At 47.4% G+C, this 23,224-nt stretch overlaps 1 protein-coding gene across 2 annotated transcripts in view; it reads right to left on the bottom strand.

The window, feature by feature from the left end:
* LOC120398926 (epidermal retinol dehydrogenase 2-like) overlaps positions 1-6,979 on the bottom strand; it is a 34,517-nt gene extending 27,538 nt beyond the window's left edge. The window contains exon 1 of one of the 2 annotated variants that reach the window (XM_039526697.1): positions 6,841-6,979. The gene's annotated coding sequence lies outside the window, so the exon portion shown is untranslated. The remainder of the gene's footprint in view (positions 1-6,840) is intronic. The other variant, XM_039526696.1, reaches the window with a different exon arrangement.
* Positions 6,980-23,224: the final 16,245 nt, after the last annotated feature.

A 23,224-nucleotide genomic window follows, 5' to 3' on the forward strand; every position in this document is an offset into this window, starting at 1 on the left:
TTCTGGTCAATCTAATGGCCATAGGACTTGAAAATTGGCAAATTTCATGTCTTCAGATATTTAAATCTGAAATTTCACAGTGTTGTAGCTGTGGGTGTCCCAACCCAACACGGGAAGGTGGGGGTTGCAAACCTGTTGTAGGCGGGGTTGTGGGATTGCCATCCTCACTTCTGTGCTGCCTTCGAAGCTGGGCTCTGAAGGCAGCAGCCGCAGAAGGTTCCCAGAGGTGGAGGTGGGTCAGATCTCACCCATCCTGCTGGGAGTGCCCCAGCAAGGGGCTGCTAGTCCCGACCAGGCTGGGGAGGGACAAGACTTTCGTTTCCTCTGCACGGCTGCTCTTGCTACCTCTCCTGGCTACAGAAAGTTCTGCACCGCCCTACCCACTTCCTGCCCCGAGAGATCTTCAGTTGCGAGGGGCAAGTCACAGTACAGTATGTGCTCCCCGTCCTTCCAGATGCAATTATTAGCTTGTTTTAGTAATGTGAACTTGACAGGATTTATTGACTCTTTACAGCAGCAAACAACAGTCAGGGCTCAACTCTCTGATATGGGCATTTGAGACTGCTACCCTACAAAACTGTCTCAATTCATATCCTCAAACTTGAGAACCTCTGCCTTAAGTTAACAAAAGCAAGTGAAAAAATATATTCCAATTTCTAATGTCATTAATTGAATGTCAGCATGGACCGCCCAGCAACTGTGTCTTTCTTGACTCCCTGTCTCTGCGCTGAAAACACTGTCCATGTTTAGACACGTCTCTCTCTGCATCCACGGCGTTCACTGGAATTTCCAGTGCCAAGCTAGCCTTGCGAGGTGGGAGATTCTGCCTTCCACTGAGTTCCAAAACTGTAGCACAGGCAAACTACAGTCCACTTCTTTCATAATATTTCTGTAAGCAGGAATCAATAGCCTAGAATTCATGTCAAAGCCAGGAATTGCATTAAGCGAGGTTAAATCCATCAACAGGCGCATTTGTGCAGATTCGCATATACGCACAGCTTTTAGGAACCCCACTGCAGGTTGTTGAAACTTCTGAGCTGTTTTTCCTGTATCGCTTGACTCTTCCCTGTAGCAATAGTACTGTCTGAGCTTCTTTGCCATGCAAGAAAACGCCTGCTGAGCACTGGCATTTAATTCAGCATTGTCAGAGTGGTTTTCGTTTGACTGTGCTTCAACCCAGAATAGTACATCCATTACTTTGTTGTACATTTGGTGGATTATAACATCTTGAGATTTGAACCAAGTAATTAAGTGCTGTGGCATTCTTGGCAATGAACTGAACTTTCTCATTCAGCTGAGCATTGTTTAGAAGGGTTGAAAGTTCTGTTAAAACCTGTATTTTCATTGTCAGTGTCAGTTCTTCCGAGAGGAACTCAGAGCAGAATTTCAGGTGAACTGCCTGGTACTGTACAGCCCTAAACCAGGAATTCCATAGAGTACTGGATCTGGGGGAACTGCAATTGTTTGTTTCCTGATTTCAGTCATGTTTGCAGTGTGCTGCCTGTATTGAATTTTGCGGCTAGGGCAGTGTTTTAAAGATCTCTTTAATGTAGCTGACCAGTTTGTCAACTTTCTAGACTTACATCTCCACAGTTCAATGACAAGAGAAATTATATATGCATTACATGTAATATGGACAGCATTTGGCATTACACCTTGGAGAATAGATTTGAGAGATTTTTATCATGTACCTGAAAGGGGGTTCCAAAGACGATGGCTCTAGACCAGTGGCTCCCAAACCGCTTGTGCGGGGAAAGCCCCTGGTGGGCCGGGGCTCAGCCGATCGTAGCTCCCAGTAGCCGCGGTTCACTGCTCCAGGCCAATGGGAGCTGCTGGAAGCGGCAGCCAGTACGTCCCTCGGCCTGAGCCGCTTCCAGCAGCTCCCATTGGCCTGGAGCAGTGAACCGCGGCCACTGGGAGCTGCGATCGGCCGAGCCTGCGGACGTGGCAGGTAAACAAACCGGCCCGGCCCGCCCAGGGGCTTTCCCCGAACAAGCGGCGGAACAAGTTTGGGAGCCCCTGCTCTAGACTGTTCTCAGTGGTACCAGATGACAGAACAAAGAGTAATCATCTCAAGTTGCAGCATGGGAGGTTGAGGTTGAATATTAGGAAAAACTTTTTCACTAAGAGGGTGGTGAAGCACTGGAATGGGTTTCCTAGGGAGGTGATAGAATTTCCTTCCTTAGGAGGTTTTTAAGGTTAGGCTTGACAAAACCCTGGCTGGGATGATTTAGTTGGGGATTGGTCCTGCTTTGAGTAGGGGGTTTTGGACTAGATGACCTCGTGAGTACGTTCCAACCCTGATATTCTACGTAAGTTACATTGTGGCTTATGAAAGCAGATACTTTGTCAAAGTTTGCACCATATTTTGAAATTATTTCAGTTAATCGCTTGAGAAACTGTAGTGTAGTTAACAGCATCCAAGTAAATGAAATCGGTGAGCTCTGTTCTTAACTTTCCTGTCTGTACATTTTTGGCTTTGTCAGAAATAAAATCAAACAGAACATGCAGTACATAGTTGTCTTGCTTACCTAGGGACTCATCCAAAATAACTGTAAAAGACTGATGAGTTAATTTGAGACTTCATTGCCTCAAAATGTGTAGCAAAAACCTGTGAAAGGTAGTCTTGTCGTAGCTTATTCGTAGTTGGTAAGCAACTGGCATTTTGTACATGCCACTGAATGAACTCACGCAGCTTTGAGTGATCACGTTTTTTCAATGGTATATTAGCACTTGCAAATGCATTCACAAGTTCCATTCTAGCTAAATGATGGGTCTCAGAGCTGTTATCTGCTTAAAAAGCGATGAAGTTGTTTTTTGTATTTGTAACTTTTTATCAGCCATGCATTATCCACAGCCCTCTTTCTGCTTCAATAGGTTTCTAAGTCTATGTGGTGCTGAACCCTTGCTCAACGTGTGTAATCCAATGAAACATTGCAACTTCGACAAAATACTTTGTCACCACTGGCATGTAGAATTTGGCTTCCAAATACTGTCACATAATTTGCTGCACTAATGATTTCAGAGGTTTTTCATTTACTTTGGACAGTCATTTTACACTTGTAATTTCAGTTATCTTCTGGTAGGCTGCCAAGTGAGATCACTGCACTACAAAACCATACCAATGTCCGTATCTACCAATCTGTGAGTTGAGCCATGAGTGTGATTCGCTGCTGTAAAGTGTCAATCAAAAATTCTGTCAAGTTCTTGACCTTTCTTTTTGTTTTTATTGAAACAAGCTAGTAAGTGCATCTGGAAGGGGGGGGGGGGGAGACTGGGCAGTTCCCTGGACAATGACCCCTCCTGCAATTGTGAAGCAATGGGGACAGGAAGCGAGTGAGGGAGAGGGGGTGCAGAGCTATCAGTAGCCTGGAGAGGTACCCAAGAGTGGCCATGCAGGGGAAGGACAAATCCTGTCCCTCCCCAGCTGGGCAGGACTTGCAGCTAGGAGCCCCTATCTGGGGAGCTCTCAGCAGCATGGGGGTGTTCAGATTTCATGAGGAGGGACTTATTTTGTGATCCGTGACATGTTTTTCATGGTCGTGAAATTGATAGGGCCCCAGTGATAGAGCCCGATAAGCAGGTATTCACAATTCCCCGAATCACTTCATTTACATACACATACTTTTAATTGATTAGCACTGTAATGCTATTTTATGCAAGACATCTTAATAGGCATTTGTATATTTATTTTCTATTTACATTTCTACCAGTGTGTATTTTTATACTAGTGTGTCTTAGATGTAGTATGACAATTCCAAAATGGAATTATAGCTGGGCCAACAATTAATAGCTCACATCCTCTTTTTTAAATCAGTCTTGGAGAAAACATTCCTGGAAGACAGGCTTCTGCATTCAATCGGTCAGGGATCGGCAACCTTTGGCATGAGGACTGCCAGGGTAAGCACCCTGGCGGGCCAGACCGGTTTGTTTACCTGCCATGTCCACAGGTTCGGCCGATCATGGCTCCCACTGGCCACAGTTCGCTGTTCCAGACCAATTGGGGGTGGCGGGAAGCGGCAGCCAGCACATCCCTCGGCCCGCACGGCTTCCTGACACCCCATTGGCCTGGAGCAGTGAACCGCTGCCAGTGGGAGCCATGATCGGCTGAACCTTTGGACGCAGCAGGTAAACAAACTGGCCCGACCTGCTCGGCTGCATGCCAAAGGTTGCCAATCCCTGGAACAGGTAAGTTCCTTCTTGTCGAGGTACTGTATCCAGGCTAAAGCCTAAAGCTTGCTCTACTTGAAAACGGTTAGCATAAAGGACTTCAGAAAACAACCTTGAGAAAAATGAGATACTTACGTTGCTCACATGACAATAACTTTATCATCTCTGCTGGCTTTTTGCAGGTGAGCTACAATGTAAATACTGTTTGTACCCCTTACACTGTATATCCAAACAAAACCTCTCTTTAAAATTGTGTGTTAACCAAACATGCAGTAGAAATACTAGTGTCCACAAAGTCTCAAGTGTGCTTAACTTTATGCACTGTACTCAATGCAGTTAAGCATATGCTTAAGTCTTTGTGGGGGTACAACTTTATTTCACCTTCCATGAACATATAGAATATGATTTTAATCACAGCAGGATGTTGAAACCTGCTCTGCAACTGTAGCCTTAAGAATCAATATTTTACCTTCCTCAGGTGAAGGTTCAGTGTACTGGGCTCAGAGTTCAACTTTCAGCACGGAGACTAAGTTTTTAAATTTGAGACACTCATTTATGTTGCAACTGCATATAATTTATTTTAGTTCAAGATTGCATGTACATTAGAAGCTGGATAGAGGTTCCTTTGAGAAATTGGACCATGATGTTGGAGTCCTACATGAATCCATCCCTCCCCCACCAAAACATAAAGCACTTCATCTATTGTTCACTGCTATGTATACAGGCAGCAGTGGTATACAAATAGTGACTGATAAAACTACTCGGATTCTTGATTCTTTGAAAAAAGTTCAGTGAAATTTAGCAAGTTGATGCTCTCAAATTACTACTACTACTGCCATGTTCTCATGTAGGCACAAGCAGTTACTTTCCTTGGAAGGCATTAGATGGCTATTAAAACAGAGAAAGTTATTTCAGAAAGCCTTTTATCAAGGCATTAAGTCTCACTTTTTCAAGTCCCATTCAGAACTTTCATGTGGAAATATGGACCGCCAAAAAGAACATGGCAGAAATTAGGGAAACAAGTTTAAGCCTCTGACTGGATATTATGAGCCAGGAAATGAGTAACAATTACATTAAGTTTACTTTTAAAATACAAAAATGTGAGAAGACTTGGAATGTTGCAAAATTGTGAACCATAGATATTTTGTACATTGAACATGAAAGAGCCTCTGCTGTTTCTCAATTCCTCATTTTTTTCTGTTCCATTAACTCCACTGAACACTTTTTTTTTTTTTTTTTTAAACACACAAAACCTTTGATAAGCATAGCTTTCAATTCTCCAAGAATCAGATGGATGATCTCTGCTTTTATAGTGTGGTAGAAAGATAGTAGGGTGATGTTTTTATGTTTTTTAAAAACAAAGAAGAGTGATTTCTACCATAGTCACATAGGCTTTTGGTGTTCAATAGACTAATTTAGCAGTTTGAAATAAGTATCTCATACCTACAGTCAACATTTCCTCCCTCACAAATGTTTACATTAACTGCAAGCTTCATATGTTTGCCATCTTTGAAAACCTTTCATCCCCCACCTTGTTCATCGTTTAGCTCCCCAAATACACATAGCATCAGCACATAAAAGCAATGAACACTAAATTTAGGTGGGTCCCAGCTAGTTAATTAGATTATGTATACACCAGAGAATTAGAGAGGTGGAAGCTGAACCAGCTGGACAGAAGTAGATTAAGCATAAACTGGTTCAACTGCATCCAAGGTGGCTATGCCAATACTGGTTAAAAAGTATGGCACCTTTTGCCCCACTAGTGCTTCTTCCTGAATCCCATCAATTACATTGTACTCTAAGTACCTAATCCACAACTCCTAATATTAGTCCCAGAAAAAATGGATTTTGAGATATTTTGGAAGGCCAATGCTGTCTTAGAGAAGACGACTGGAACCAGGCGACCTAGTTCACATTCTACCTAACACTTAAATTGTTCAGATGCAACAGGTCTTTAGACCAGCTAAATGCAATTCTGACATTGCATACATGCAATTGCTGGGAGATTTTTCTACCCAGCTGTGAGGCACTATCCAAGCACTGCAGGGGTTATACAGATACGGAGAACTGGGAATTTCTCCTGGGGTGATAAGACCGTAGAGACGAGCATCTCCTATCTTTACTGGTATCAAGTAGTTAGAATGTAGCCACCAGAGTCCTCTTCCACTGAGCCCTTACCAGCTTCTCATCCCCCACCTTGCTCCTCCCTTTCAAAAACACAACCAAGCTGCCAACCTCAAGGCTTGTTCTGCCAGACCAACACCTCCAGCTCTGTAACGCAAGAAAACCCCGGATAACCCCTCAACAAAGAGCCCACGGTTAGAACTCGAGATTGGGGTCCTTCCACTCTCCCCCTCCCCCCAAACCCCGGGGGGGGGTGAGCAAGTTCTCAGCCATTAATCTGCATTAAAAGGCGTCAAGAGCTCTCCCCAGCGGGTGCCCCGCACTCCCAGCAGCGGTGGGCCGGTTTCCTTTCTGCAGCCGCAGCCTCTTCTCCCGGCCTGGGCCGGCGCCCTCCCGCCAGCACAGCAGAGCAGAGCAGCCCAGGGGAGAGACACGAGCTAAGGCGCCGGTCAGCGCTAGAGGCCAAGCGGCGCGGCCCCGGGGCGCCCACGCGCCTCGCTCCCCCTGCAGCGCCCGCGGGACGGACAGAGCCGCGGCCCCACTCACCGCGCTGGCAGCTCCCGCCTCGGGCTCCGGTGTAACTGGCAGCTCCCCGGCACGTGCCGCAGGCCGCCCTCCGGCTGAAGTCCCTTCCCCGCCTTTCCAGCGGCGCTTCCGCCCGTCAGGCCGCCCAGCGTCCCCGGGGTGCAGGCACCAGGGCGCGGGGGACGAAGCGGAGCCTACCGCTCTGGTCCCTTCGCTCCTCCGCGCTGAAGGCGATGGGGAGGCGGGCTGGGCGGTCACACAGAGGAACTGGGTGGGGAGGGGAGGATTGTAAAGCTGGAAATGGGGCGGGTCCAAAGGGTGACCAGAAAGCAACTGACGCACACTGGGCCGGGGCGGAGGGGGAATAGGAGTCTGTGTGTAAGCGGCTGTTGCACCCTTACTAACAGTCAGTGGGGGTGTTGTGGTTGGCTAGCTCCCAAAACCGAAAGAAAAGGGGCGTCAATGGGCAATCAGGCGACTGAGACTGACAGTCCCCAGGAACAATGGGGAGCGGCCAATGCTCCAGGTCAGCCTGATTGACAGAGTGGGCAGGCTAATCAAGGAGTCAGGAGGGCAAGTCCTGGCCTCTGTGTGAGCTGGAATTGCCTGGTCAGACAGAGTGGGGCTGGAGCTAAGGAGAAAGCAGGGGCCCAAGCTGAGCTAGGGAGCAGCGCTGCAGCCACAGAGCAGAGACATAGCCCAAGGAGAGCAGATCCTGTGCTGGGAGCAGAGCTGCAGCCACAGAGCCAGAGGCACAGCCCAGGGAGAGCAGATCCTGTGCTGGGAGCAGAGCTGCAGCCAGAGGGGCCAGAGAAACAGCCCCAGCAGGGACTGGAGGCAGAGAAGCAGTATCAGTGCTGAGGCAGAGTGGGGCTGGAGCTGGAGCCAGGTGTGGTGAGCAACTGGGGCCAGCCAAGGGGGGACCCTGGGCAAAGGGCCCAGTGCAGAAAGACATCTCCAGCCAGGGGTGGCAGGTTTCTAGAAATTTTGGTGGTGCCCAGAACCTGCCCCCTGCCCAAACTCTGCCCCCCCAAACTCCACCCCCCACCTGCCCAAAGCTCTGGGAGGGAGTTTGTGTGGGGAAGGAGGTCTGGGGTGCAGGTCCTAGGCTGGAGCAGGGTATTGGGGTGCAGGGTGCAGGCTCTGGGAGGGAGTTTGGGGGTGAGAGGGGGTGCAGGGGTGAGGGCTATGGGGTGTGGCTGCAGATGAGGGGTATGGGATGTGGGAGGGGCTCAGGGTGAGAGTAGGGATGTAGGGGGTGACGGCTCTGTCTGGGGCTGGGAATGAGGGGTTTGGGTGTGGGAGGGGCTCGGCGAGAATAGGAGTGTGGGGGGTGAGGGCTTGGGCTGGGGGGGTTGGGGTGTTAGACTCAGAGCTGGGGCAGAGGGTTGGCGTGCAGGGGGATGAGGGCTCTGGCTGGGACTGGGGATAAAGTGTTGAGGGTGCTGGAGGGGCTCAGGGCTCGGGCAGAGGGTTAGGGTGCGGGTATGTGTGTGGAAAGCTCTGGCTGGGAGTGTGGGCTCTGGAGTGGGGCAGGGCTGGGGATGAGTTTGGGGTGCAGGCAGGCTGCTCTGGGACAGGGGCCAGAGAGGAGGACTCCCCCCAGCCCTTTCCCTGCCGGCAGCAGCAAGCTCTGGGGGAGGAGCCCCCCTTCCCTGCCCACCCCCAGCTGCACACTCACCCCCACCACTGTCATTGCATGTGCTCCTAGGGCCCCTCTCAGGTCCAGGAATCTCCCTCGCCTCCCCTGTGGTGGGTGCCAGGGTGCACTGCGTGTGCCTCCTTCCCTGCTGTTGCCCCTGACTGTAGCTTCACTGGGGGGTGAGGGATGGGGCAGAAGCGGTGACTGTGTGTGTGTGGCGGGGGGGGGGGGAGGGGGCTGTGCTGCTAGAGAGTCCCACCGGAAAAGGGAAGGGTCTGAGGTGGAAGGGCAGGCTCAGTCAGTCTGCCCTGGCAGTCAAGGTGGGGGGCACTAGGACCCTGCGGCAGCAGTTGCTGCAGGGAGGCTGCATGGAAGAGACAGTGACACCTGGCCCCAAATATTGGTGGAGCTGGGCTCTGAATATTGCTGGTGCCCAGGCACCACGTGGGAATATAACTCTCCACCTATGCTCCCAGAGAAGGGTCCTTGCAGTCCAGATTGGGAGGGGGATCTTAACCTGACAGGGGGCTGATGCTGGGAAGAAGGGTCTCACCACCCAAAGCCTGGAGGTGTGTGGCTTCCACCAGAGCAAGTGTCCAACCTGCAGCATCCCTGCAGCACAGCCAGAGCCTGAGAAGGAGGCCTGGGACCTACGAGGAACAGACTGTGAACTGCCCTGATATTCCAGAGACACTGTTTGTAATGTTCCCTGCCACAGAGCGGGGTGACGTGTTTTCCTTTAACCTTTCCCATTTTTCCTTAAATGTATTGTTGATTAAATAACTTGCATTTGCTGTAAATTGTATGTAATGATCACTGGGTCAGGGAAGTGCCCAGTGCAGAGAGAGTACCCTGGAGTGGGGACACCCTAGTCCCTGTCCTGTCCTAGGTGACTGCAGCAGGGTTGGGGGTCGAGCCACCAGGAATCCTGGGCCCAGCCTTGTTGGGGTTACAAGGACTCTGCCAGACAGGAGAGTGGAAGGGGAGGCCTCAAGGGCAGGGAGGCCTCTGGGTAAAGGAAATGGGAGAGAGGACTCAGATCCTTTCTGTAGCCCACCTCACCGGTGTAGTGCAGAAGCCAGGAAAGTTGCCCACAATAGTGGCACCATTCCCTTGCTTACATATATAAGAAAACATCCCTAAAAATGGGACTGTCCCTTTAAAAACAGGACATCTGGTCACCCTAGCCCAAGCTGGTCAGACACGGGGGTAGGAACCTACCCTCCCCTGAGGAGTTTGCCTCCTAGGGCGAATTGCACCAGTAGTGCACCCTGCAAAGTCTGGCCAACAGCCTGCCTCACGCGGAAATGTGCAAGTGTAGCATGGACTAGGATCAATGTGACAGTGGGTCTAGGGCAGTGTTGCCCCAGGTGACAGCGAGACAACACTGATGATGAGTTTAATGAATGAATGTTTTCAGCCCTAATGTCCACGCTGACTTCCCTAGGATTACCAAAGATCAGCTTCTTTTTGATATAAGCAACGTGTATAATTTAAAAAGTTGAGTTGTAGACATTTTCTTGAGTCTATAGCTACATCATTGCTCTAGGTTCGTATTGTTTGGACCATTGTGGTTAGGGGAGGAAATTTCCACCAACCACAGAACCTGTAGTGGGGGCAGTGAGCCCTTCCCGCCATGCTGCAAAGAGAGACATCATTGAAATTATGATTCCATGCATTTTTACAAATCAAATGACACCTTCCTTACCTTTCTGTCATTAACTTGCCCACAGAATGACAGATGCTTCCAGACTACAGTGCTGGGTGGGGGCTCCCAGATATTAGCGATACAGTGAACTCCACACATTTAAAAATCATGTGTAGGAGTCGCAGGGGCGGCTCTAGACCCCAGCGCACCAAGCAGGCGCTTGGGGCGGCCGTTTCCCCGGGGGGCGGCATTTGGCTCCGGTTGAGCTCCCGCCGTCATGCCTGCGGCAGCTCCACCGGAGCCCGGAACGAGCGGACCTGCCGCAGGCATGACTGCGGCGGGTCCCGTCTTCCCGCAGCTCCGGTGGAGCTCCCGCAGGCATGACTGCGGCAGGTCCGCTGGTCCCGGGCTCCGGTGGACCTGCCGCAGGCATGCCGGCAGGAGCTCAACCGGAGCCGCGGGAAGAGGGGACCCGCCGCGGGACCGGGGAAGGGCGGCGCAGCGCTCCGCGCTGCTTGGGGCAGCGTGATTTGTAGAGCCGCCCCTGAGGAGTCGGTAGAGACTCTCCCATCTTCCCATTCCATTCTCCGTGTTTTCCCCCAAAGTAAGGGTGGGGGGAAGAGGAGAAAGGGAGGAGAAGAGGCTTGACAAAATAAATGCTGCAGCTCTCATCTAATCCATTGTCTGGAGGGGCTGGGGGACTTCACACACCAAATATCAAAGAGTGTTGGTAACACTGGACAGTACCATGTTCAGGGTGTGATTAGGGACTCATTACAGGGACAGATGTAAGTGATTGGAGTTCCAATATGCTGAGAGAGGGGAGTGCCAACTGGAAATTAAGCTAAGGAGCACTGCTAAAGGGACTGTGAGGTGTTCATAAAAGGTCCTCAGGATGAATTAGAAGTAGTAGTAGGTGGGCACCACCAGGATGAACTGGCTGAGCAGTGGCCTTTCTTCTCACTAACCATCCATATTTAGAGCTCCAGATAGGTCACAGTTCAGGGCAACTTTACCTGTATTTCCCCTCAGTGGTCCAGCAAGGACACCCAATCTTAGGCTTCCAGCTCCCCCACTGTTGCCTCTCTTGGGAGGGAGACCTGTGTCTCACTCCCTTCTGATCAGGGTATGTCCCAGATTGAAGAGTTTGCTGCCTTCATTGTGTTACTCACAGCAAAAACAATCTGCCTAAACAGATGTGCTTGCTGTCTCTTCAGTCTGATAACAGTCCTACAGGTATAAGGTACCATATGGTTCTTTCTAAGCAAGCCTACTTTATTCTTAAGGTAGAAATCATTACAGAGAAAACATAATAAAAATAAAAGAACCTACATGCATGCTAACAAGCTCCTGACTCTGGCTCTGACCCCAGGCTCTGGTTCCTGACTCCAGCTCTGACCTTTGGTTCTGGTTCCTGACTCCTGCTCCTGGCCCTCTCCCACTCCGTTTCTAGCCACTAAGATGTATTGCCATCACCTGGGCTTCTGACACTTGCTGCACCATACATGGGGAATACAGGTAGAGTTGCCCGAAACTGTGACATTTCACTTCCCTTTATGTGTCTTATTACCTAGACTGCAGTACTCTTTAAATTTCTGTACTGCAATTTCATAGTTAGCCTCCTCTGCCTGAGTTAAATAAAAACTATTAAACACTTCCAGTGATTCAGAACCAGCCACTGTCAAAAATAAGGCTACATTCTGAATTTCTTCCTTTTTACTGGCACCCACTGCTTGCAGATATAGAGTAAAGGTCTGTTTAAACTTCCTCTGCTGTCTTCCACGTCACAGCCACTCTTCAGTATTGGTCAGAGACTTCAGTAGCCATCATATGTCCTGGGGATATGATGACAACAATACTGCAGGTGAACAACTTCTTGAATGGGCCTTGAATCAACACAAGCATCTACGGTTTGATTATAAGCAGCCAGGAACTTTCCATTCTGCATGATTGAGAAAAGACTATATGCCAGACTTGTGCTTTGTGTTCTGTGACCAGAGTGCATGGCCCCAATGGCAGATCCAACTGCCCTCAACAATTTTCTGCATAGCCAACACTTTCCTGTCATCGTACATGTTAGTCTGCAAGTCTCCCTAATTACATCACTACCAAAGCTGCAGTGGAATTATAGGAAGACTGACTGGAACAATTATATGGAAACCATAGTGTGGTGTTGCACCCCATAAAGCTTTATGGGAATATGCTTATGAATGTATATATGATATAACTGGAATATGCTTTCTGCTACACATGCCATGTAATGTATCTCTGTAAAGGTTATGATCTACTGAATACATTCCTCCTATTTGTATGCATGTATCATTTTTGTATTCAAAGTTATGAATATTGGCTATGTACTTGTTTAATTTTAAATAGCCTCAGTGAAGCAGTTGGTCAGCTTCCTAAGAAAAGACTACTCTCAGTAAGTTCAAGAAACCCTTAAGCCAACAATGAACTTGGAGACGCCAATCCACATCTGAGCTTTTTCCAGGAATGTGGCTTGGCTGGTAAGGAACTCAGTCATGCATGGACATGTGACTTGCCCAGGTGACTCCAAAACTCCATTTTGTAGCTGGATTCTACACAGAGAGAGGGAGGGGTGTCCACCCACAAGAGAAAGTCTATTTAACCCCCTGGGAGACCCCTCCATTTTGTCTTCAGCTGGCTCAAGAGATAGCCTCTCCACCCCAAAGGATACCTGAAAGAAACTGGAACAAAGGACAGTAGCCACAGGGAGTGTGAGTGATTGCTGGACCCAGACTAGAAGGAGACTAGTCTATAAAAGGAAGCTTATTGGAACACCTCTGAGGGTGAGGTTTTATCTGTATTCAGTTTTCTTACTGTATTAGGCATAGACTTGAGTGTTTTATTGTATTTTGCTTGGTAATTCACTTTGTTCTTTCTGTTACTACTTGGAGCCACTTAAATCCTACTTTTTGTATTTAATAAAATCACTTTTTACTTAATTAATTAACCCAGAGAATGTATTAATACCGGGGGGGGGGGAGGGGAGGGAAAACAGCTGTGCATATCTCTCTATTAGTGTTATAGAGGGCAAACAATTTATGAGTTTACCCTGCATAAGCTTTATACAGGGTAAAATGGATTTATTTGGGTTTGGACCCCATTGGGACTGGGCATCTGAGTGTTAGAGACGGGAACACTTCTTAAGCTGCTTTCGGTTAAGCTTGCAGTTTGTGGGACGTGGTTCAGATCTGGGTCTGTGTTTGTGGCTGGCAAGCATGTCTGGCACAACAGGCAGGGTTCTGGAGTCCCAAGCTGGCAGGGAAAGCAGGGGCAGAAGTAGTCTTAGCACATCAGTTGACAGCCCCAAGGGGGTTTCTGTGATCCAACCCGTCACAAATAGGAAAAAGTGTTTCATCAAATACCTGCCAACATAACCAGCTATGACAGGTTTACCAGCCTCCTTAATGTGGCAGTGAAAAGGAACATCTCCTGCAGCTACAGGAACACCTATACTCCCTGCTGGTTGGCAGACAGAGGGGCATTCCTAAATGCATTCAGGACAACAGGTGACCCTGCTACTGCAACCACTTTCCTGGAACTACTGACCTCCATTAGACAAGAGTAATGATGTGACAGGGCCTTCTTGGTCCTGCTTCTGTCTCCGTCTACAAACCATGCAGAGACCTTTGTGCTGCTTCAACCCCCTGTGCAGTTTATTTATAATTGAGTCCCACCACCTTCACAGCATACCTAGTGCTGGGAGAGGGAGAGCAATCTTTCTCCTCCTCTCACTGTCTGCTTTCCCCTCTTTTCACTTCTTTCCTGTGCCTATTTGTGGGCTCTGGCTAATGGCTTAATTATCCTTTCTGCCCTTTCCCACCCACAAATTAGGCACAGCTCTGCTTAGTCAGCTCCAATCAGGCAATGCAGATTGGAGCTGCTGTGAACAGAGTGCTGACTCAGGCTTTCATACCTAGCACTCTGTCACAAACAGATGTAGAGCCTAGACTTCTCCCACTGAAGCAGGAAAGCCTGAAGGCTTCTTCATAATCTTGGAAGTAGGTGCTGCTCACCCTCCTCAAAGCAGAGTGTTACAGCTAATGCTATCACCATCACAATACACAGTCAATCTGTGGAACTGCTGGCCAGGGGATGTTGTGAAGGCCAAGACTATGAGAGGTTAAAAAAAGAACTAGATAAGTTCATGGAGGATAGGTCCATCAATGGCTATTAGCCAGGATGGGCAGGGACAGTTTGCCAGAGTCTTGGAATGGGTGACAGGGCATGGATCTCTTGATGATTATCTGTTCTGTTTGTTCCCGCTGGGGCATCTGACATTGGCCAATATCGAAAGATAGGATACTGGGCTAGATGGATCTTTGGTCTGACGCAGTAAGGCTGTTCTTATGTTCATCCAAATGCTCCTGAATTCCAAGGCTCAGACAGATTGTCATCAAAAAAGGAAAGTGAAGGAAAAGCTTTATCAATCCCTGTCCATCTGCCCAGCAACATCAAGTCTATCAAAGCTATTCACTAGAGAAGAAGTGGACAAGGCCATAACACTTACCAAATTAAGCAAAGCTGCAGGCCCAGCTGGCATCTTCCCAGAATTTCTGAAAAACCTAGGTTGTTATGCTTAAACAAAGCACATGAGATCTTTTATAGGGGGGAAGGCAACACGCCGCATTTATTGAGAGTACAGCAGTTAGCATATGCTTTTCAGTCACACATACACACCATGCACACAGTCGATGTTTATACTTACTGGTCCAGAGTCTGGATCAAAAAGGGTGGCTGGCAGGATGAAATCAAATCATACATTAATTCTGCTCCTACAAGGTCAGCATGGCCATGATTAGCTGACACATTTTTTTGCCAATCTGATGCCTTTGGCCAAATGCCTAAGATATGGCAACTGGCAAAGGTTGCCACCATCCTGAAACCAGGGTAAGGAATTGACTATCCAAAAAACTACTGGCTGATATAATTACTATGCATAATGTATGAACTCCTGGAAAGGATGCTACTCCAGAAACTTACACCCATCTTTGAGGACTACATCCCTAAAGATCAATCTGGGTTTCATAGAATCATAGACAGGTAGGTCTGGAAGGGACTTTGAGAAGTCATCATGTCCAGCCCCCGGCTCTGAGGCAGGACCAAGTAAACTTAGACCATCCCTGATAGGTTTTCATCTAACCTGTTCTTGGAAACCTCCAATTATGGGGATTCCACAACTTCCTATTCCAGGGCTTAATTACCCTTATAGTTAGCAAGTTTTTCCTCATATCGAACCTAAATCTCCCTTGTTGCAGATTAAGCCAAGTACTTCCTGTCTAACTCCAGTGGACATGGAGAGCAATTGATTGGGAAGAAACACTGTTACCTGCACACTGTAGGGCACTCACTTTTACCCAGTTCTTAGGGCTCAAGGTGTAACCCAGTTAATGTAGGCACCTACCCATACCCAATTCCTAGGACTCAGGGCATAATCTTCTGAGGGTTTGCAGGACCTTTTACCAGTGAAAGAGTTTTACATAGTAATATCCTTAACCTCCATTTATTAACTATCACCAATCAGAATACACACATTAAACATACAATGCTATGCTCACCAATCCTGATCATTCAGGTGGACTTTCCCTGTTTGCCAGGCAAGGTCACAGTCTTGTTTGTGTTCTGGTTGCTGCATGTCATGGTCATGCCTAGGATTTTTGTAGCTCTGATCTTGAGCTGTGTCTTGGAGGTAAGGAGTTCTTCTTTTCCTTCTCCTCCTTATTTCTTTCCTTCCTTCCTTCCCAGCTGGTCTCTTTCTTGAACCTCAGTTTATATAGTGAAACTTGAGTCCTGCCTTCCTATACCTTAACCAATCATTTTACTAAAATATTACAAAATAATTCTTTGAGCAAACCTAACATACTGCAAATCAATTTTTTACCCAGTCATACCCACCTTAAATCTGACTTAAATCTTGCAAAATTTGATATGCAACAGACAGAAACAATCAAAGAACTGATAGGGAAAATTTGCCCCACCTGTCCAGCCTAGGTTATTATTTGTTTGCAGCATTTATTGTATTGTAAAGGATAAAAACCATTAAAACCTGACCTGTCTATAAAACAAATACAGGAAATATGGGGAATAATTTGAGTAATTCCTCAGTTTTGCCTGTAATCAGTAAGGGTATTTATAAGGAAAATTATTTAGATTAATTATATGTTTAAATGTTGTAATTGTAAGTATGTGTTAATTTTAGTAAAGTATTTTCTGTAAAAAGACAAATGCCAAAACTGCTGTAAAACTTTGGCATACCTGTGAGTAGCAACAGTGATTGTGAACTTAATATATTGGACAAATTGTAATAAGTTATGTGCAGCTTCAGAGATCTAGTATGGTAACATGCCTTTTGAAGGGCACTCCCAATTGAAAGGCCTAATTAAGCTTTTCTACAATTTGTACCAGGGCACCTAATGCAACTATCAACAGCGCCCTGCTAGCTTTGGCTCAGATGGACATTCATTTAATAAATAACACAATGTTTAATTATTGCAAGAGACTAATTAAATGTGTTAGGCTTTTTATATACAGTAGCTCTGCTGCTTGCTGAAACCAGAAGGCTGAATCTACATGGCGGTCCACCAGTGAGAAACTACTCTGGCCTCATTCTGAAAGACCCTTATCAAATCCTGTTAATTGCCAACACCACTGTGAAGTGTCGACAGAGCATATGGGGCAGAGGATTGGGCATATGGGCAGACAGAGTACATATGACACTTGTAGATGTGCAGTTGAACACTGCTCTGAGCATTACCACACGAATGCTGAAGTCAACACCGACAGTCTGGCTCCTTGTCCTCACACATCTTGCCATCATCTCCCCTAAGAGAAGCAATAATACAAGAATACAACTATGAAATAATGAACTCAGACCTCTATGAAGATCTCCAATCCCCCTCTCATCTTTCCCTACCAGAGCAGCCTGTAATACACAGTATGGCTTCAACCATAAAGAAAATAAATCTCTTTTTATTATTACCCAACTTCTACTACTTTATGTGCATGTTTGTTTTTTTTTAATTAGCTGTTGCCTCTGCTTCTGCTCCCTTCTGGCTCCTCTTCACAGGTTGCAGCAACAGATGTTTCTGCTTCCACTCCCTTTTCAGTGAGGTTTATCTCCTCATGGTGACTCACCTCATGTGGCTGCACCTTTGATGTGGTGTGCCACTTCAGGTGGCAACCTTGCTAGCATACTAGGCCACCAAGCATTTGCAGTGGCTGTAGGCAGTAGGATTTAGACCCCTGACAACGAACAGATGGATCAATCTGCTCTCAGGGGGAAGGGATGCAGGAGAGGACTTACTGCAGGATATGCAGAAGGACTTCTCCAACTGTTCGACTGACTATGAAATGGATGTGAAGGAATTAAAGCTGCTGGAGGATCACAAGGCCTTACCAGAGAAACAAAAAGAGAAGAAGAAGAGGATGGTTGTCACTGTCTGGAGTGGCTCACGGCCAAGAGTGCCTATCTCAGGGCAGACTGTCACAAACAGGGCAGACACCTCAAACTGATGGTATGTTCTATAATTAGTATTCACTAATTCTGTAATAAATGTGAACTCCTGGATCACTATAACAGTTTTACCATGGAGTCACAGACAGTCCGCTTAGGATCTCCATTCTATCTCGCCACACAGGCAAGCTGGACTTAGTGATAAATGGTCACTTACATGAAAAAAAATCATAAAATGTTCAGGTTGCTTCCAGTCCAAGAGATCAGTCACTTACCCCAGATGAATTGTTACCCTTGATCTTACACCAAAGAAAACACCTGTAGCCAAGCCTGTAATAAACTATATAAAGATTATTAACTAGGGAAAAGAAATAAGTTATTTACTGGTTAAAGCAAGCAAACATATACACACAAATGAGTTACCATCTATGATTCCTAAAGATGATGAAGATATCCTAATCTGTCCATTCAAAATATCTTTCAGGGCAGACCCAGGTTGACCTTAGAGATCTCTGCTTTGGTTTAGTGTCTCTGTCACTGTGAGAATTCAAATAGCAAAGAGAGAACCATTTCTTCTTGTGAGCATCTTTATATGATCTCCCCCTGAGTTCAAATTGATGGGATGAGGGCTCCTGCACTTTGCCCCATCCACCCATGAAGATGTTACCAACAAAGCTTTTTGTCCCAAATGGCCCATTAAGTCTTGATAGTCTTCTTGATGGGCGGAAGGAACCACTCTTCCCATCTGAGTCTACAAGTATGAGCAGGCATTTTTACAATTATAAAACACATGTGTTTTACCTTGTTCCATGTAATATAGACATTACAAGTGAGATTAATACATGCGAAAACTTACAAACATTTCATAGAGTCTAAACACTAAATACATTCTTATAAGTCCCTTCCACGCTTTCATGCATAAACTGATGGGCTACATTAAGTAACTCTTGTCTTCTTATTTTTTCTGGAACTCGGTTAGGGTGATTTGTAGTGTCATTTGTTGTCTTAGGCCTGGTCTACACTACGAGTTTATCTTGAATTTAGCAGCGTTAAACCGAATTAACTCTGCACCCGTCCACATAATGAAGCCCTTTATTTCGATATAAAGGGCTCTTAATATCGATATCTGTACTCCTCCCCGACGAGGGGAGTAGCGCTGAAATCGGTATTGCCATTTCGGATTAGGGTTAGTGTGGCCGCAATTCAACGGTTTTGGCCTCCGGGAGCTATCCCACAGAGCACCATTGTGACCGCTGTGGACAGCAATCTGAACTTAGATGCACTGGCCAGGTAGACAGGAAAAGCCCCGCGAAGTTTTGAATTTCATTTCCTGTTTGCCCAGCATGGAGAGCTCATCAGCACATGTAACCATGCAGTCCAAGGATCGAAAAGGAGCATCAGCATGGACTGTATGGGAGGTACTGGATCTGATCGCTATATGGGGAGAGGATTCTGTGCTAGCAGAACTACGTTCCAAAAGATGAAATGCCAAAATATTTGAAAAAATCTCCAAGGGCATGATGGACAGAGGCCACAATAGAGACTCAGTACAATGCTGCGTGAAAGTTAAGGAGCTCAGACAAGCCTACCAGAAAACCAAAGAAGCAAATGGAAGGTCTGGGGCAGAGCCGCAGACATGCCGCTTCTACACTGAGTTGCATGCAATTCTAGGGGGGGCCGTCTCCACTACCCCACCCCGACCATGGATTTCGAGGAGTGGGTAATCTCAGCCATGCCTGAGGATTCTGCGGACGGGGAAGATGATGAGGAGGAGGAGGACGAGCTTGCGGAGAGCACACAGCACTCTGTTCTCCCCAACAGCCAGGATCTTTTTCTCAGCCTAACTGAAGTACCCTTCCAACCCTCCCAAGGTATTATCCCAGACCATGAAGCCATGGAAGGGACTTCTGGTGAGTGTACCTTTGTAAATATAACATGTGGTTTAAAAGCAAGCTTTTTTTAATGATTAATTTGCCCTGAGGACTTGGGATGCATTTGCAGCCAGTACAGCTACTGGAAAAGTCTGTTAACGTGTCTGGGGATGGAGCGGAAATCCTCCAAGGACATCTCCATGAAGCTCTCCTGGAGGTACTCCAAAAGCCTTTCCAAAAGGTTTGGTATCATTGCATGACAAAGCCTGGCAGCGTATGGTCCCGGTGTTTGCTGGCATTCAAGCAACATCTGTTCTTTATCTCACCGTGTTATCCTCAGGAGAGTGATATCGTTCATGGTAACCTGGTTGAAATATGGGAATTTAATTAAGGGGACAGAGGTGGCTATTCCTACTGGGCTGTTTGCTTGTGGCTGAAAAGAAATCCTTCCCTGCAGTTAGCCAAGCGGGGGTGGGGGGGTGGGGGGGCAGAGCGGGGGGAATTGGCGCTGAGTTTTTTTGCGTTTTTGGCTAGCAGGGATCTTCCCTGATATCAGCCACGCGGTGGGGGGTGGCTATCAGTGATCTTCCCTGATACCAGCCACGCACTAGGGGGAGGGGTAAAGCGATAATTCCAGAGAACTGGATGGGGGGGGGAGGGGGGGATTAGTTTGGTTTCTGCTGATGCACGTTAACACAAAAGCCGCAGCACTCAACGGGCTTTGCTTGGTATGTGGAAAAGGAGGGTGCTAGATATATGAAGGCTGCAGAAACCGAAAGACAATGGCTTACCATGGCCACATGCAAGCCGAATTCTGTTGGCCGGACCTGTGTCTGTGACCCCTAACACCAAAGCCGCAGGCTCTCAATATTAAGATGCAAAATGCGACCTTGTACTGAAATCACATGTGCTATGTAATGTGAATAGTGTTGCTCACTATGAAAGAGTATAAGCATTGTTCTGTAAAATGTATCTTTTTAAATACTTCTCTCCCCTTTTTCCCCTCCCTCCTGCAGCTGCAAATTTTTCAAGCCTCCCTCCTCCATCCCGAAGGCTATCTCAGATAAGGTGGTGGAAAAAAAGGACATGAGACAAAATGTTCTCTGAAATCGTGGAATCAACCCACAATGAAAGAGCTCCTCTGAATGAGTGGAAGGACGCAGTATCAAAGTACAGGGAAAGATGCCAGTGAATGTGAGGACAGGAGGGACCAACGTGAGGACAGGAGAGATGAACGTGAAGAGAGGAGGGACGCTCAAGATGAGAGGTGTCAGCAGGAAGATCAGCGGTGGTGGGATGCAACGCTGGGGCTGCTGCGTGATCAAACTGACATGCTCCAGCGTCTAGTAGAGCTTCAGGAATGGCAGCAGGATCACAGAGTGCCGCTGCAGCCCCTGTATAACCGTCCTCCCACCTCTCAAAGTTCCATAGCCTCCCCACCCAGACGTGTAAGAATGCGGGGTGGGGAGGCTCCGTGCACCCACCCACTCCACCCCAGTGGACAGCCCAAGCAAAAGGCTGTCATTATTTTGAACTTCTGAAGTGGCCTTTTCCTTCCCTCCTATCCTCCTCCCAAACCCCACCCGGGCTACCTTGTCAGTTCTCTCCCTCTTTTTATAATCAGTAAATAAAGAATACATAATTTTTAAATGATAGTGACTTTATTTCCTTAGAAAGCAAGCTGTGATCGAAGGGGAGGGCGGGTTGCTTACAGGGAATGAGTCAATCAAGGGGACGGGTTTTCATCAAGGAGAAACAAAAAGAACTTTCACACCATAGCCTGGCCAGTCATGAAACTGGTTTTCAAAGCTTCTCTGATGTGCAGCAGTTCCTGGTGTGCTCTTCTAATCGCCCTGGTGTCTGGCTGCGTGTAATCAGCGGCCAGGTGATTTGCCTCAGCCTCCCACACCGACGTAAAGGTCTCCTCCTTACTCTTACAGAGATTGTGGTGCACACAGCAAGCAGCAATAACAATGGGGATATTGGTTTGGCTGAGGTCTGAGCGAGTCAGTAACATGCGCCAGTGTCCCTTTAAACGTCCAAATGCACATTCTACCACCATTCTGCACTTGCTCAGCCTGTAGTTGAACAGCTCCTGACTACTGTCCAGGCTGCTTGTGTATGGCTTCATGAACCATGGCATTAAGGGGTAGGCTGGGTCCCTAAGGATAACTATAGGCATTTCAACATTCCCCACTGTTGTTTTCTGGTCTGGGAAGTAAATCCCTTGTGGCAGCGGTTTAAACAGAGTAGTGTTCCTGAAGACGCGAGCGTCATGAACCCTTCCTGGCCATCCCACGTTGATGTTGGTGAAACGTCCCTTGTGATCCACCAGTGCTTGCAGCACCATTGAAAAGTACCCCTTGCGGTTTATGTACTGGCTGCCCTGGTGCTCCAGTGCCAAGATAGGGATATGGGTTCCATCTATCGCCCCACCACAGTTAGGGAATCCCATTGCAGTAAAGCCATCCACTATGACCTGCACATTTCCCAGAGTCACTACCTTTGGTAGCAGCAGCTCAGTGACTGCTTTGGCTACTTGCATCACAGCAGCCCCCGCAGTAGATTTGCCCACTCCAAATTGATTCCCGACTGACCAGTAGCTGTCTCGCGTTGCAAGCTTCCACAGGGCTATTGCCATTCGCTTCTCAACTGTGAAGGCTGCTCTCATCTTGGTATTCTGGTACTTCAGAGCAGGGGAAATCAAGTCACAAAGTTCCATGAAAGTGCCCTTACACATGCGAAAGTTTCGCAGCCACTGGGAATCGTCCCACACCTGCAACACTTGCGGTCCCACCAGTCTGTGCTTGTTTCCTGGGCCCAGAATTGGCATTCCACGGCTAGAACCTACCCCATTAACAGCATGATTTCCAAAGCGCTGGGGCCCACGGTTTGAGAGAATGCCGTGTCCATGTCCTCATCGCTCTCATCGCCGCACTGCCATAGCTGCCTCCTCCTCGCCTGGTTTTTCAGGTCCTGGTTCAGCATAAACTGCACGAGAATGCACAAGGTGTTTACAATGTTCATGACTGCTGTCTTGAGCTGAGCGGGCTCCATGCTTTGCTGTGCTATGGCGTCTGCACAGTTCACCCAGGAAAAAAGGCGCGAAACGGTTGTCTGCCATTGCTTTCACAGAGGGAGGAGTGAGGCTGTACCCAGAACCACCTGCGACAATGTTTTTTGCCCCATCAGGCATTGGGATCTCAACCCAGAATTCCAATAGGGCGGGGGAGACTGCGGGAACTATGGGATAGCTACCCACAGTGCAATGCTCCAGAAGTCAACGCTAGCCTCGGTACATGGACGCACACCGCCAAATTAATGTGCTTAGTGTGGCTGCGTGCACTCAACTTTATACAATCTGTTTTCAAAAATCAGTTTCTGTAAAACTGGAATAATCCCGTAGCGTAGACATACCCTTGAATGTGTCAGCACAGACATTCCTTTTCTGACTTTTGGTTACAACTGCTATGTCATGCTGTCGGGTTATTGTATCTACCTGATTATTTCAGGTGACCTTCACACCTGTTCCTTTACTCTGTGCCCTTATATATCGCACCTTTAACTGTTTAGGGTTCTTTGTTACTTACTGGTAAATCCATTTTCATTTCTTTGAATATGCAATATTCTATTCATTTGCTGCTTTCCACCCATTCTTATACCAATCACGTATTCAAAACTGTATCCCCTTCACACAAAAATCACTCTCAGCATAAATATACACGGGCCATGGGGAATTTTAATATTGTCTTAAAACCTGATAAATT

Source organism: Mauremys reevesii, linkage group 2 (assembly GCF_016161935.1).
Source record: "Mauremys reevesii isolate NIE-2019 linkage group 2, ASM1616193v1, whole genome shotgun sequence".
NCBI lineage: Eukaryota > Metazoa > Chordata > Testudines > Geoemydidae > Mauremys > Mauremys reevesii.